General features: G+C 41.1%; 1 protein-coding gene across 5 annotated transcripts in view; it reads left to right on the top strand.

The window, feature by feature from the left end:
* The window catches only part of PLCL2 (phospholipase C like 2), a 188,679-nt gene that overhangs the window by 120,626 nt on the left and 55,348 nt on the right, over positions 1–12,705 (top strand). The gene's annotated exons all lie outside the window — the stretch shown is intronic.

Genomic DNA, 12,705 nt, shown 5'->3' with positions numbered 1-12,705 from the left:
AATTGCTTCCATCCCATGATTATAATGTGTAATGCTTTCCTTCCTTACAGCAGCTGCTGAGATACCTATAATTTGTAATCAACTTAATGAGGTATCCTCAGGATACCTAGAATATTACATTTTTGTGCTTACATATATCTTGCATTTTTGTGAATCATATCCTGGTCTTATTGTACTTTTTGACTTATCATAGCTCTAAGGGAGAATTTGTGGGCAAATAACACTGTTTCGAGCCCACGATGTCACTGAGACTGTCAGCACTCACGAGTGCTGGCGGTTGCTCTCAAGCCTGTGAGGTTTAAGGCTGGTGTTGCACACTCCTCTCCCAGATCTGCCAGGCTATCAGCTTTTGCTCCTCAGGGTGCTCAGAGTTAAGAGGCTGCATCCACCACCTTCTCTACACAAAATGCATGAGCCATGACCACAAAACACTAGGCTTTGTCCGATATGGCCACTGTGGTTAAAGACAGAATGGGATCGGCATCATAAGCCTTAGCAGAAATATTTTTGACTATTCTAGAAGTTGATCTGAAAGCTTTAATTCAGAGGGGTTTATATGAAGGAAGGACAAAACAGATTAGGCCAGCATTTCCCACAGTGTGTTCAGAGGAACCTTGGTTTCTTAGGATATTAGTAAATGTCACGTGGGAGCAAGGGCTCCATGGTAAAGCAATTTGGGGAAATACTGGCTTGAACAAAACTAATCATATGTCTTTACTGCGGGACATCTTAGGGCCTTTTCTTTGCTGACACACTGAGTTCCCAAGAGGGCAATAGATAGAGAATGCCCTGTTTCACAAATTGACTTGACCAAGGGGTGCTGTTTCCAAGAACAAAAGTTCTAAATACCTTTTGTTCTTGGTCTTCTTCACCTCTTGATCTTACTCACTCAAGTCTTCAGGCAAATAAGATCTGGAAGTACAAGTCAGTAGAATGCAGTATTTTAAACAGCTTATTGCTTCATTACCTTTTTCCTAGATTCCTGTGCAGTAGCCACACATTTTACCAGATACGTATTCGTCCCTACTATTTCTAGCTTAGAATTCATGGTAGCCTGAGCAATCTAAAGGACAAAACAGTGGGCTCTGCGGGCAAACTACAGAGAGTGGCAGTCAACCTGAAGAAAGAGGGAGGGCCAGGGGCAAAGTGCTTCTAAACGCTGGGGAGGGAACTGTGCTGGGGGCTGCAGGGGCCGCAAGAATGAACTGGAATTGCCCATGTCCTCAGTGAGCCATCCAATCCACTGGAAGGTAATGGAGGCAGCTGGGGAGCAAAACACAGGATGCTTATGCTGTGCTCCTTTGTAGCAAAAAGTGGAAAGAGAGGGGAAGAGGTAAAAACGGGAAAGCTTGAAGAACTCTTTCACGCTGTGACCGAGGCCACCTAGTTAGTTCCCGTCTCCTCCCGTTTCGTGAGAAGAAGCCAAAAGAGGCAGCTGATGTGTGTAAATGCTTCTTAAGCTTAAGCCACACATAAAACCCTTAGACAGCTTGTAGACCTCTTTTGTTCGCCAAAATCTAACATGACTTAGACCCTTGGTGCTTCATGGATTTCTGCAGCACTCCCACAGTGACATTTCCTCATGGTAACCTTTTTACCAGGAACTTCCTGAGAGTAGGGTGGCGGCACCCCACGCTAACAGGGGGGACCGGACAGGGGTGATGACCCAGGACCTAGTCCAGCGGCTGAGTGCCGGCCCCAAGCAGGAGGTCCTCAGGGTTCATGGCATAGAGGCTTCTGGACGTCAGCAACCTCCCAGCACCCATCCCAGTATTTGGCGCAGGAATCCCTCAGTGCTCCTTAGTTCCCTGCTCCCTTCCTCTTCCTGCGCTGCTAAATGATAACTCTTATTATGCAACTTTTATTTACACGTAACTGGAGAGTTGTGTCGCTGCAGAAGTGATCAGACAGAATGTTTTAGCGTGTTCAAATTTTTTAAATTGTGAAATCTACTCTTACATAATGTTTAATTGACATAGCTGTGCTGCATTATACCCCTGGCTCTATTGATTTGTTCTGTTTTAACTCCCTCTGAAAAACTAAGCCATAAAATATTTAAAATTAATTTCAAATTATTATAATTTGAATCTTAAAAACTAATATTTCTACAGCAATAACTCTTGTAATATTTATATTTTATGGTCTTTTTTTTTTTAGTAACTTAATGGCTTCTTACCTTGTGACAATTAATTTATTAAAGCTAGCTAAAGGAGTATTGATGGGAAGTATATTACAGTCCTGGACAGTCTGTAACTTTAAATATAGCTCTTTATTTTTGTAATGTTATGTTGAGCTTTACCCAAAATTAACCTTGGAAATAAGATCTTAATTCATTTTGTTGACTTCCCATTCATAATATGAAGGCTCCAAATGAGAAGTAAGAGTAGTGTGAGAAATGCCCTCCAGAACTCCTGTGTCATTGCCAGTCTACACTGCTGAAGCTTGCCCTCTGGGGAGGCCAGGGCTGTATGTGGCATTTCCTAAGAGTGTGCAGATGCGTATTTATGCTGTCACGATTGTGATTACTTTTCATTGTCTAAACTCTTATTAATAGGCCAGTGTATCAGAAATATGCCATTTTCTTTGAGAAAAAGGAGAATGCAGAGAAGGTTGACTATGGAGATGTGAACAACTTGTAAGCCATTCTGGAGGCTAGAAAAGGATGACCACGTCCAGGGTGGTCACACATCCTGGTCTTCCTGCTGATACACCTCTTGCCCCAGACTAATTATTAATAGTTCTCCCTTTAACTCTTAGAAGTGTCCCTGTTTTGGGGTGGCTCAGTTGGTTAAGGGTCTGCCTTTGGCTTAGGTCATGATCCCAGGGTTCTGGGATCGAGCCCTGTATTGGGCTCCCTGCTCAGCGAGGAGTCTGCTTCTCCCTCTTTCCTTTGCTCTTCCCCCTGCTTGTGCTCGCTTGCTCTCTCTCTTTTTCAAATAAACAAAAAATATTAAAAAAAAAAAGTATTCCTGTTTAGATAATTAGTTGTATGTTCACCCTATCCATGGCCCCTAGATTGTCCAATGGCTCTTGTGATTACCACCAACAAATGGATCTTCTAAATTGCCCAAGTTGTGGTTTCACCTTTTGTGTGGTCCCTCCTTGGGTCCTGGGAGTGGTGAGGTTTAACCGTGGGTCAAAGCCACGCAGGTGTCAAAGCCATTCAGGAGTAGAGGAAGAAGAGAAGTACAGACACCTTCTTAGACTAGGCAGATTGGGGTGGGGGTTGTTGAAAACAGGGACTGGACGGGTATGGAGAGTGGGAATGGCCTTGTGTTGTCAGACAAATAAGCCTTTTCTCCCTTTGAGGTGTTTACAGTTTAATAGAAGAAATAAAGTGTATCTGTAGGTAGTAAGATGATACATAACAGATATTTTAAAATATGTGAACAAACCATTTGGATGTTTAGGGACAAGAATGGTCAGTTTCCGGTTTAGGGATTAGGAAGACTTCAGGGAACTATTGGACTTTGAGCTAGACCTTTAAGAATGAGTCACATTTCAAAAGGCAGAGGTGATAAGAAGGAGGCTGTTCAAAACTGAGTTCATGGGGTGAAACGTGTTCGGAAATGTGGACGCACATGTTCTGGGAGATTCACGTGAGGGTCGTGGTAGTTCTTGCACAGCTCTGAGCAGTACAGGGCCAGGCTCAGACTCAGGCATTACACACTGTAAGAGGCTGAGGGTGAAAGAGAGCCCGGAGACCACACGGTGAGTGCCTTTATTTTGTTGCAGATCAGGTGGAAACAATGGAAATCCTGTGGCACATCAAATTAGTGGCAGAACTAGGTTTAGGAGTCTCCTTATCCTGTGTTTTTTCTGCAATCCAGGTCAGGAAAATGAACCATGTATGGTTTATAGATGAGTGATCGATATACAGATAAAGCCCAGATATCTTCAATAATAATAATCCAAAGTTGTTCATGTGGGGTTCTCCAAGTAAGAGGTAACTTGTTTCTGATTCCTGTTCCTCGTGTTGATGGAAAAGAATTCATTTTTCATACTTTGGAATAGATTAAAAGACAGATTTGATGAGCTTAAACTAAGGAAGACTATTTCAATGGTTAGATCAGATTCCACTCAAAGAAATCTGGTTATAAGTAGCTGAACATATCTCTTACAGTATTATTTCAGAAAACAAAACATTTAAATATTTTACTTAAAATGTATGTAAATGAACTTGAATGCATTTGCTGTTGACGATCGAATTCAAAATTGAGCTAGAATGTTCTCTCATGTAGTTTAAAGCTGGTGGGAGAAAGTAAGGATTACATAACCTGAGTTTAAGACATTCTAGTGAATAACCGGGTACTCTTTACAATACACAGTGCTCTTAAGAACACATCTGCACTGGCGTTTCAATGTAAACCTTCCCCCCCATCAGTATCAGTGACCTAATTCATCATCTTTTTAAATGAAAGTGATTTTTACCATCCTTTTTTAGTATTGACGAAAGTAATAATTCAGCTCTCTAGCTATCTTTGTTTATTCGTTTCCTATTTCAGACTTAAAATTTCTAAATTTTTGTGAGATCTATACTAAAATATGGAGACCAAGGAGTCAACATTCTTCCTCTTTAGAGAGAGGACATTGGAAATGTTGCATAAAAAGAAAGTTCTCTTTACGGATTTTTTTCATTGCACTTTGAGGACAGTATTCAAAATGAAATAAGCCAGACATGGAAAGATAAGTACTACATGATTCCACTAATGTGAGGTATCTAAAATAGCCAAATTCATACAATCTGAGACTGGAATGGTAGTTACCAGGAGCTGGAGGAAGGGGGAGTGGAGTTATTAATCAACAGACACAGTTGCATTTAAGTATGATGAATAAGCTCCAGAGCCCCCTGGCCAGCATTGTGCCAGTAGTCAACAGAAATGTATCGTACACCTAAAATTTGTTACGAGGAAGGCTCTCCTGTAAAGGGGTTCTTAATACAACTTTTTTAAGAAAAAAAAAAGTTTTTCCTTGATTTTGCTATGATTTTCTGTGATATGGACTATGCTTCAGTCACTGTAGTGAACTTGAAGGTGGAGTTGTAGGGAATGAAAGGAGAGAAGAAACAGTAAAGAAAATGAGGCCCGATTCTGTTCCAGGCAGAAGGGCTGTTCGTGTGCACAGTGGTGGGCCCTCAGGCAGCCCCGTCTGCTCAGAGATTATACAGGACCTCATTCCTACCGTTGCAGTGCCTTTATATCTACTTTCTACTTAATATCAGTTTGTTTTGATCTTTTACAGCTTCACAAAAATCTTGATTTTAATTGCTTTCACATTCATTAAGAAAGCATACTCTGGGAATCCATTTATCCAGTAGGGAATAGTATTTTTTCAGTGTTGAAAGGGAGGGACTTGATGCTTTGTCTATTTGCTGAAGTGTGTTTATATAAATTACTGAAGAGTCCCTTCTAACTCATTACTTAAAATGTTTCTTTTAAAAGAAGTTTCTTTAAATAAAATATGTGAAATGAAGGGCTTCTTTTCTTATTACAGCCATGTTGGCAATTGGCATGCAACATCAGGAGCACTCTGCTTTATCTTATGGGTGTGATTTCATGTATTTTGTCTTGCCACTGCTTAATGCGGTGAAGAGATAAATCACACTTCATAATTAATGGAGTCGGCCCATCTGGACCAAGCCAGAGATGATCTGTAATAAGGCCACTATTGATCCCCGTCTCCTTTGTGGCTCCTTTTATCACTTTACTGCCTCAGAACTTGACGTTAAAAGCTTCTTTTAATTGGAGGTATCAACCTTCCCCAAAAAGACCAGGTAGATTATTATGCTTTAGGATAAGACTGAGCTTAGGTGTGTGTGTGTGTGTGTGTGTGTGTGTGTGTGTGTGTGTGTGTGTAGATTATTATGCTTTAGGATAAGACTGAGCTTAGATGTGTGTGTGTGTGTGTGTGTGTGTGTGTGTGTGTGTGTGTGTGTGTGTGTGTGTGTGTGTGTGTGTGTGTGTGTGTGTGTGTGTGTGTAGAAAGGTGGATATATCCTGCAGAGGGAAAATCAGAAACCCAAAGGCTATAGTCTAATTCAGTGACAGGAGAGATCTAGCCAGTGATGTGTCCAAAAGCAGTTTCCCTGGAGTCATCAAAACCATATAGCTGAGCCACTCCAAAATGATTCAAGCTGCCAATCCAATGGAAGGGGGAAGAAATGTTAAAGATACACAGTGTGATGACAGCATCACATGTGTGATTAGATCAGATGCAGCAGGCCGCCATTCTGTAATCAGATGCAGGGAAATTCGGAAACTTTTGGAAGATTGCATTCAGGGTGTGCACACGGTGGTGATTGTAGATTTTATTTCTCATCGGTTTTCTAGTTTTACTTGTCTCCACAGAAACCGAGGAGCACATATTCAGAAGTATTCTTACACACACACACACACACACACACACACACACACACACAACCCCCCAGATACTTAAGCAAGGAGCAGTTGGGGAAAGAGTAGCATTTTAAGGGCTGACCATCCCCTTGAAAGAGACTTCACTGTATAGCAGTTTTTATCAACTAATTTGATACCTAGCTCCGAACTCTGGGAGGACAGACATGAAAACCTTAATGGAGTTCAACATGTTGTCAGATGGTGTCTTCAGGCAAGAAATGATAAATGGTATTAAGCAAGCCACTGTATCATCTGACATACCAGCAGTCTGATTTAAAATTTGTAAGTAAGCTAGGAAACAGTGATACGGTTGGTGCTGTCCAACCATATTAGTAAATGAGAAATGGGAGCCTGCTCTTGGCATCATTTCAGTTCTCGCATAGATTTCATTTGAACCAAGGCCACCAGGGGACTGTTACATTGCAGTGGTTTGGTGGGGTCTCTACTGTTTTACTTCTCTGTTTGGAGTCTTTCTTTCGCCTTTTAAGAGGGCAGAGCAAAACTGCTTATTTTCCAAACAGTGAATTCTTTTATTATTTTAATATTTTTATTTCACTGAATCTGATAGAAACTATGTATAAAACATATCGGAAACCTAAAGCTCCAGAAAACTTAGGGAACTTCTTTCTAAACCTATGCTTTATGTAGAAGAACACTACTACATTTTTGATAGTACTAGAGCATTGAAGCACTGTGATCTTTTTTTTTTTTTTGCCTATCCAAGAGCAGGGAAATTACTTGTTCCCATCAAATCCCACATTGCATTTTGGATTTTGCTCTTACATTCCTCCAGAGTTTATTTTTGATATAGTCTCTTCTTGCTTGGAAGTTTTTATGTTTCTGCAATGGGTAAAGATAAGTTGTTTCTTCTTTCTGTCAAGGACACTTCCAGGAAATCAAAAAAAAAAAAAAAGAAAGAAAGAAAGAAAGGACTGTATACATATTTAAAATGCTGTCCTTCCTCTGTAAATAAGACACACAGTTCTTTTGGTTAGTCATGATGTGCACTGGTGGCTTTTCAAAGCTGTAAGGAAGTGTTTAGCTTCCTTATCCTAATTTATTCAGTAAACTTTTGTCTCCATTTGACTTTGAATAAGTAAAAGTTCCCTGAGCAGAGAGGGCTGTGCTGCTGTGGTCAGCACCCAGGCTCAGCCCTCTAGGATCTGTGCCTCTGGGGCAGAGTCTGAGTCCGAACCCCACACTCAACTCAGACGGCAAAGAAAAATGCAGCCTTCTTCTCTCTCTCAGGAGGGAGGTGGGTATTTCCCAATTTCTGTTCAGTTTGGTGAACTTGATCCATTGCATTGATCTTTTTTATCCACTTTGGACTATAAATACTCGTCTCTGGGGGTAAACTGCTCAGTCTCTCAGACTTTCTCTCTTGTGCTCTGCTCTTGTGCTCTATAAAGTGACCACTGGTTACCTGGAGGGGAATGGTTGCAGAAGGCTTCTTCCTGTGTTCTTATAAAGAACATCACTCTAAAGCTTGCCATCCTCTCCTTTGTCCATTCACCTTGAGACTGGGCCAGGCAGTGGCGGGAGTCCCTAGCTCTATTTACAATCACTCAGGATTGCAGGAGATGGACTTGTAACTTCTCCACTGCTCCTTCCCTCCTTCCATGTGAGCACGACCAATACTTTTGGCCCAGCCTTGGGAGTGGAAGGCCAGGCTCCTCTGCCCTAGGGCATGAAGCTCTGTGATCTATGGGTTGATATTTCATATGTTAAAATAATTCATAAAATTATTTCTCCTTGACAAATCCTGACTTTCAAGCCTGTTGTTTTGATGGGAACCCAAATAAAAATCTAATTTGACCTTTAAAACTGAGAAATGTCTGTTTTTATATGCGACCTGCGCTTCACCCAGGGCTCTGAAACTAGCTGTTTGAATTGGTGGAAAGCCCCCAGGCAAAATGGTTTCTAAAGTATGGCAATGCATGTGGGAAAAAGTACCCTCTTCCCATAGCACCTATGTTCCTGCTGCAGCCTCCCCGGATGTCAGCATTCCCTTCCCACTGCAGCACATCTCCTGGATTGCCGGAAAGATAGAATTCCTGAAATCCCAGCTAGAGAAAGCCCTGGGTGTTTCAGAAAGGAGCGAGAGGGTAGAGTTAGAAGTATGATGAGACAACTTTCAGATCCCCATCAGCTTAAGGGATTCTATTATGATCATGAAGAGAAATAGAGCCAGATTGTTCTCTGTGACCTTCACTGTTGTTAGGTGAGAAACATTCTTCTTAGAGCATCTTGGAACAGTGGCATCTGTTTGGTGTGTTTGGATGGATGAAGAAGTTATGTTAAGCATAATAATTGCCAAGCAAGAAAAAGGGGAGAAAAATAACTTTAAGGACAAATACTTCATGCCTATATTCCTCTAGCAATTGAAGTTTTCCAGATTCAAAACTTTTGATTTGCTACTATTAATACTATACAGCTCTTAAAAAAAGTCTGGGATGTCTGGGTGGCTCAGTCGGTTAAGTGTCTGCCTTCAGCTCAGGTCATGATCCCAGGGTCCTGGGATCGAGCCCCGACTCAGCCTCCTTGCTCAGTGGGGAGCCTGCTTCTCCCTCTGCCTGCCACTCCCCCTGCTTGTTCTCTCTCTGTCTCTGTCCCTCTCTCTGACAAATAAATAAATAAAATCTAGAAAAAAAAAAAGTTTTTTCAACATCCAGAATCTGTCTGACATCTTAAAGTTTGGAATTATTTTTGTCATGTCCACAGAACGGTATCATCTCTACATCTAGTTTTGTAGGTGTGAGTGTCCTCTTTTGTGGAAATCCTTTTCAAACAGAAAAGTGATAATCAAAGAAACAAAGAACCTAATTGGCTTTCAGTGCATGGTAATTTATTTGTATGTCTTTATGCAGCTTGTGAGTTCCAGATCCTTTTAGATTCATGGAAATGAAGATTAGCTGACTTAGAACATGCACTTCGTAGCTCACTGATACATTCAGCCTGCTTCTTCCCTTGTGCTTGGGAGCCCTCTGGTCCTCTTACCTTGGACCCAGAAGATGGCTGTGTCTCTCCTTGACCCTCTAACACCTTTGCTGTTGGCATAGAGGTGGCTTTGCCAGCTACTTTGGAAAAGAAATCAATGTGTTCATCTTCACCTCTGTCAGGTTGCCGAGACCTGAGGTGGAAACCCTGGAGCTCCCCAAGTGTGGGCTCCACTTTGAAACTCCACATACTACCTGGGCCACACCCCATTGGACGACCCAGGAAATGCATTTTCACTGTTTAGCTTAATTAGTTTTCCTAACAGAGACAATTTCTGACCAGGTGGGGAGTTGGGGATGTGAAGCCTGTGGTGGTTCTTCATTTCACCTGGAGCAGTGGCTGCCTTTGCCATCTGAGCCTGCAGTTCGCCCTCACATTTGGCTCCATTTGGGGTTCAGAATGTTCTCCAGCCAGTTAAATGGAAATCGTTTGCCTGAGTGATTATTTTACCAGTGCTGGCCTCAAAGTGCTGGCTACAATGAACAAGAGTCACACGTATGAATTTCTTTTCAAAGTAGTTTTTTGTCAAAGATTGATCAAAAGGATGAACTGTTTAATATTTCATTGTGTCCCATCGTTGTCCATACTCAGGTTAGAGTTTAGAAAAGAAGTAAGTTACCTTGATAATACAATTTTATTGTTAGACTTTTGATGTTTTTAATATCATGCCCTGACTTTCTACATGTGAGATCCATTCACAGATTAATTTGATTTATTACCTCCCATTTTCGTGTGGTTTAGAACAGCATATGCTTTTCCATTTAGGAATTCAGCACTGTTCCAAGTGTAATTTGGAGTTGAATTTAAAAAGATTGAAATTACATCAGATACTTGTATAAAATTGTTAGTGGTGGTACATAGATTTGTTTGTAAATGCAATGATGAGCGCCTCTGTTTTTGTGGACACATACTCTTTGGATGAGCCGTCACAGTTTAGAAGATAACTCTCTAAGAAATGGGATAATTTGGCTGGAACCAACTCCGTGAAAATGAAGCTATTGAGAAAGCCAGCTTTTATGAAAAATCATGTATTTCAGGATCGGTTTTGAGAAAATGTGGTTGTAGACACTTGCTTGAACCACCTTCTGGCATCTTTTCTTGGGCAGTAGGGTATACTCATTTCTGACCTTTTTTTTTTTTTAATCTGTTATGTCCCTAGTTATGAACTGGAAACAAATTTTAAAGGTGTTTTTCCACAGCCTTTTGAATAATGAGGTGATGATTTTTCTCCCCAGCTAGATGTGTTCCTATAAATAACATTTGGGGCTACACAAGCTTTGAAACCTACATCTTGTTGATATGTTACATTTGACCTCATCCTCACAAGAGGAATAAAATCCTGCCCTGCCTGTGGATCCATCCCTTCCTGATTTGGCAGGGGTTGGAGTGCTCACCCTGAGCCTCGCCAAACTGCGCCAGTCTGCAGGGGGCCGGCGGTGACTTCCCTCTGCACACTGACTTCTTTCTCAGTGGGGACCGCAGGAACTGTCATTCCTTCCTCTATTTTAACAGCTCCTGTTTTTCATTCTGCTCACTTCTATTTCCCCAGATTGCTGTGACATAATTAACGCCACTCAGCCCACAGAAATAACCACCTTTAATACCAGAAATCTGATCTTACTACCGCATGAATTTATCAGGAATAAAAATAGCACTTAATAATGGCATTAAGGCTTTTCTAACTTAATTAGGGTATTTTAAATTTTGAACCATAAGAAAACTACTCTCACAGTAAACTCAGTGGGTGGACAATGTGATGCGTTCAGAGTTAAGTTTAACTCTATAAGCTTAATTACCAATTAGCTTAAAAATATCATGTTAGGTAGTTTAAAATATTTATTTCCCTACTACATTCCATATTAGTCAAATCTTCAGGGCTAACCGGTTTAGATTTTTATATGGAGATTTTACATAGGAGATCTTTTATCAACTTACAGAAGTCTTTAATTCTGGTATTTTCTTCGAAATGAGTGTTGATCATTCTAGCTTTCTTTGTAATCATTACACTCATATACTAGAGGGTGGTCATATGGAGTCACACCATCATTTATGTCATCATATGGGCACAAAATAATTTTAGGTTTTTTTTGAAGATTTTATTTATTTGAGAGAGAGAGTGAGAACAAGAGGGGCAGAGGAAGAAGCAGACTCCCCTCTGAGCAGGGAGCCAGCTGTGATGTGGGGCTCTTTCCCCCCAGACTCGGGACTGCGGGGAGCCGAAGGTAGATGTTTAACCTACTGAGCCACCCAGGCACCCCATTAATTTTAGTTTTTAAATCACTTATCTGGTGCCAAAAGCAAGCAAGCAAACGAAGAACCCCCTGAACCCTATGTTTGTATATAGAAATGGCTGAGTATTTAGCTAAATGGAAGTGGGATGGTACTTAACTAATTTTTAGTTGATTTCCTAAAATGGGGCCCTATTTTTGTGGTGAGTCTATGGAAGTCTTTGACCAATGTTAGGATTCTCCATAACCAAATCTTTCTTTTGCCTACATATATCATAATATATGTTTACCCTTTGGAACTACTAGCTGCACTCGATTTTTCATAGTCTTTTCTAAAATGTGCATGTAGCATCTCAAGCTGTATTCTCTTGAGTACATTAAATTCAGTATCACCAAATGATGCATCTTGTACCATGTTAGGGCAGGGGTTGGGAAACTGGCCTATGGGCCGATCTGGCACAACCTGTTTTTGTATGGGCTACAAGCTAAGAATGGTTCTTACATGATAGATGATAGAAAACTAATGTTGTATGGCTTGCACAAACCACGTCAGATTCACATCGCAGTGTCTATCACATGACCTGTGACTGTTTTTGTACCAATAGCAGCACTGAGTTGTTGAGACAGAAACTGAGCCTGAACCTAAAAGCCTAAAATACCTCCGGTCTGCTCCTTTGCAGAAAGAATTGGCCAACCCCTCACAAAGAGGATCAGGAGAAAAAGTCCCTAGGCTATTTTAATGCACTGGTTCCCATATTCACTTCACCAGTTATAATTTTAAAGGCTTTTCTTTCTTTTTTTTTTTAAATAATTTAGTCAGTGCATTTTGAATTTTGATCCATAAGAACAGCATTCTGCTTGTTACCTTGGTAGGAGGAGCGTGCTGCTAGAGCTTGAGTGCTCTTGTCCTGGACAAGCCGTGAGCCCCTAAAGCAGTAATACCGACGGTTAACATTTGTTAACATTTTGCTGGTCAAGAACCTACAGGCACTGGAGGCGGACACCGGAAGAGGAAAGCCAATGAAAGCGTTTGCTCTGGTTGCTTACAGTGCTCCCGAGTCAAGTTGGCTACCTCGGTGGGAATG

The sequence above is a fragment of the Zalophus californianus genome, chromosome 1 (genome assembly GCF_009762305.2).
Source record: "Zalophus californianus isolate mZalCal1 chromosome 1, mZalCal1.pri.v2, whole genome shotgun sequence".
Lineage (NCBI taxonomy): Eukaryota > Metazoa > Chordata > Mammalia > Carnivora > Otariidae > Zalophus > Zalophus californianus.
Note: the sequence above shows the minus strand (reverse complement) of the source record. Positions and strands in the feature narration are given on the sequence as shown.